We start from the raw sequence: 4,601 nt of genomic DNA on the forward strand, positions 1-4,601 counted from the left end.
CCTTAAAACCTAGGATCACATTAACATAAACAATAGATCAATTTACACACTATGAACTCTAAAAGCTATCTCTTAGCTAGTTTTCAATTGCCACTTTAAATGGCTATCTATGTTCACTATCTTAATCACTAAAAAGTAATGAACATACTAAGCAATAAAACAGCTCATAAATCACAATTACTAGCGATTTTCTGTAGCTAAAAATCAAACTTGGTGCATCACTCACCCTAGGGTTCCTTTATAGTTGGATTCTCTTCCAATAGCTTCCAAATCAATGGAGTGATTATCTTTTTCTCTCTCTAGAACGCCCAACTAGTGAGAGAAAGTATGAAAACAAGATATTTCAAGGTTTTTGAAGTGAGAAGATGACATAGCACAAAGGTTTATGGAACCAAAAGCATGAAAATTGGAGCTAGATAGAGAAAGTTGTGAAAGTTTGAAAATCAAGCTTCCATGGAGTTTGAAGAAACGAGAGAGAGGAGAAGGGAAGAAGAAGACCAGCTGCTGGAAATTCAAGAAGGTGCTGGAAATTTCTAGATATTTATAGGCCAACTTATCCATTCCCATAAAATTACCAAATTGCCCGTCCACCAATTAACTTACTCTCCTCTAATCTTTTATGCAATCCTTTTGCTCTCTTAACACTGGGACAAGATCCATAATGGTCTAAACATGCTCGGATTCATAAAAACTTAAAATTTTAACCCGAGGTGAAAAATGACCATTTTGCCCCTATTATGAAAATTATTGAAACTTCTAGTTTTCTTCGTGTTTTCATCAGCACACATCATTTATACTGTCTTATACCTATTTAGACCTTAAAATATCATAAAACTTTCTTCTGGAAGCTTATTAGAGAAAATGATGAAACTACCCCTAGCCCATATTATTACATTTATACTTAGTTACAAGCCTATAGAAGTTGGGGTATCACACCATACAAGCTTATAGATATAGTTCAACAACTTCAAGAGTCAAGCTTGTGTCTATGTAGGAACAAATGTATGGGAGTTAAATCATTTCAAGAAATTGTCAAGGATTACTCAAATAATGTTCAAGCAAATTTGATCATTTTGTCATAATCAAAACTATAATAATTTTAAAGCTAACAATCTCTCCCTTTTTTATATGACAAAACTATGAGCATAATTTGCATTTGAAATGATTTTAAAATCTCCTCCTCCACATATGTATAAAATTAAATTGGCTCATAAACCTTCTCCCCATTTTTGTTATATCAAAAAGGTTAAAAGGAGTGAGCATTAAACACTTAAGCTCAAACAATAATGGTTAGCAAAATCCATCAAGAATATAAGCATTAAGACCATGAATATGTAACCATAAAGTCTCCAAGTCATCATATATATGTAGTTAATATCCTCGACCAAGTCATTAAGAAATATACCCATTAAGCACATTCAAATATTAATTCATCAAAAGAATCATCAATAAGAAAGCCACATGTATATATATCTGTAAGCGAAACGTGGACATAACAATTATGAAGTTCAAGAAAAATAATCATAAAGATGTTCAATAAGCACATAAGCCATATTTGAACTCCAATACCAAGTGTTAAAGCTCAATATACCAATTGATAGATATAAGTAAAATCTCCCCCTTTGTAAAAGCATCATATCAATTATGAGAGATGGAATCCTTTTAAAGCTTATTATATCAATTGGTAAAGCACTAGTCAAGACTTCCATTATCATTAAGTATTCCAAGCATATCAACTTCAAGGCTCAAAACATTTAAGAAATATATGATAATTATAAAGCTTGATGCTAAATTTCAAAAAAAATAAAGCTTGACGCTAATTTTAAAGCTAGACACTAATTGAGAAAACTTAAGGCTTGATACCAATTGTGCATTTCAACTTTCAAGTTTAAGTGAGAGCAATATAAGGCACAATATCTATTTTGGTGTTTAGAAATATGTTACTAGTAGTGAAGAACACTAAATGTTGAATCTCACCTAACTTTGTTGTTAAAGATCTTAATTCCTTATGATATCAAGGACAATGATTGACTCCCTCTTAAGAAATCATAAGCTCAACACAAATTGTTAAAGATCCTCAATAGATCAAATATTATGAGAGAAATCATAAGCCTAGAATAAATGAACATTCATATGGATATTTAATTTATTTCCTTAATACTCAAGTATTCATGGAACTAAAATAGTGTGAACAATTGAATAAATGTTCAACATATGCATCAAATACTCATATTTTCAAGAAGTATTTGCAAAGTAGTTCCTAGGTATGTATAAGGTATCATTAGTCTTCAAGCATCATTCTCAATTATCATCAAGTATTATGAATCATCATCAAGCATTCCTTATTTATTCTCAATATCAATCAACCAAGTAGTATCAATCAAGCATTTTAAGGAAATTCCCCAATTCATATATAAAAGTAGCAACTCAAGGAGAAATTAGAAAAAATATAATCATTAAGTATTTTTAACAAGTATTCTTCCAAATCATTTTCAAGTTGACATTCATCCAAGTCATTTTGAAGCAAGCATTGCAAAATGTATTCTCCAAATTATATATGAAATTATCAATTCAAGGAGAACTTTCACAGAAGGCATATCATTATTATTGAAGCATGACTAAAACATTTTGCATTTATTGCAATCATGTATGAGAGTTATGATCAAATAAGCACAAACATGATTATAAGAAATAAAATGGCTATCTTCCTTAATCATGATTCCAATTTTGTTCATCAAAATGCAAGCATGAGTTCAATATAGACATATACCTATTCAAAAAAATACGCAACCATTGAAGTTTAAGCTACATGCAATTCTCAATAATTCATGATTCATGAGTGATATCAATTGTTATAGAATATTGAAAGTAAAGCACTTAACTCATGAATATATTCAAAGTGAACATTCAATCATCAATGAATACCAATTATCAAGATTCAAGAAAGAGATATTTAATCAAAGTACATTAGGCATTCATTGCTAACTAAAGCTATAGGCTATATGTCAAGCCCGGCTCTACAATATGTTTATTATGCCATTCCTACAAAAGAATGTATGTTTACTTATTTGGGTACCTAGGAAATCGTTAAGGACGGTATTGTACCAAATGGTACAATTAAGTTGAATTAAGCCTCGAACTAGTCCAAATAGAGATTTTAAGATGAAATTGAGAATTTTAAAACCCCAGAATAACTTAAAATGGTGATTTGGAGTTCGAGGACTGATTTGGAGTCAAATTGGAATTTTCATGACCTAGGGGCAAAATGGTCATTTTGCTACTCAAGGTTAAGATGTGAGTGTTGGATGAAATTTTTGACTAAGATTGATCATTTGGAGTATAATTTGAGTTTGAGAAGTGAAGAATTTTAATTTCGGTGTTTTTCTGAGGATAAGGGCAAAATAGTCATTTTGCCACCCCAAGGGCAAAATTGTAATTTTACACCACCCAACACTTGTCCCACACATGGATTTTACCCATTATTATAATGCATAATTGAAGGATTTTATGTGGTGGAGAAAGAAAGCTTTATAGTTAAGAATTTAAAAATGGACCAATGGTAAGGTGACAAGTGTCAAGCTTTTATTTTTTTATTATTTTCCTTATAAATTAGCACAAAACCAGCCCATTTCTCTTCATTATGGTCGGCCTCACCAAGAAGAAGCAAGAAAAAGGAAGAACAAAACCCTAGGTGGAAAAATTCAAGAAAAAAGTGAAAAAGGTAAGATTTTTTCAATTAAGCTTGAGATCTCTTTTTTACAAGCATTTTTTCTTATTTTCCATTGTGAATCACATGAAATCATGATGAATCCCTTGCTGGCCGAACACTTAGAGGGAGGTTTTGATGCTTGATTTGGTTAGATTTCAATGTGTTTTAGTGTTTTTAGTTAGTTAGTGATGTGTAGCATGAAAAGCCAACAAGAAAAATTCACTTCCTCCCATCACCCATCATTAGCCGAATCTTCCATGTAGAGTGTGCATGGTGGATTTGATTTTATTTCAAGTGAAGTGGTTAGGAAATGATGAATTACGATGAGAAAATCAAGTAGGAAAAATCATAGTGTTGATGCACCCACCATGGCCGAAATTTCCAAGAGAAAATGTGAAGATGATTTTGCTAAATTTTATGCTGTTTGACTTGTGTTTGATGGATTGGAGAATTGGAAGAAAAATAAAGTTAATTGGAGTTAAATTGGACATATTGGCCAATTAATCGGGTGATAAATCGAATTAGGCCAATACCATTTTATTTAGGTACATAATTGAATTTATATTGAACACCGTATTTAGATAGTTACTCGAGTATTTTACATCCCATTTCATGCATTAGTATAAAGCTTGAATTGGTTTTATAACAATTTAGCACAAATGTAGTAAATGGTTTATTGTGCATTATGTCTAGGTGGTGACCATTCTGGCAAAAGTAAAGAGATAGTACTCGAGGATCAAGAATCGAAGTACTCAGAATTCGACTCCCGAAATAGTGAGTAACCTTACTATCATCTTAATTATCTAAAGTGGTTTTTATCCGATTTTGTGATTTTATGGAAAATGAGTTAAATGGTAAATCTTTGTGTTTTGTAATTAAAATGTGATTTAAT

The sequence above is a fragment of the Theobroma cacao genome, chromosome 3, assembly GCF_000208745.1.
Source record: "Theobroma cacao cultivar B97-61/B2 chromosome 3, Criollo_cocoa_genome_V2, whole genome shotgun sequence".
NCBI lineage: Eukaryota > Viridiplantae > Streptophyta > Magnoliopsida > Malvales > Malvaceae > Theobroma > Theobroma cacao.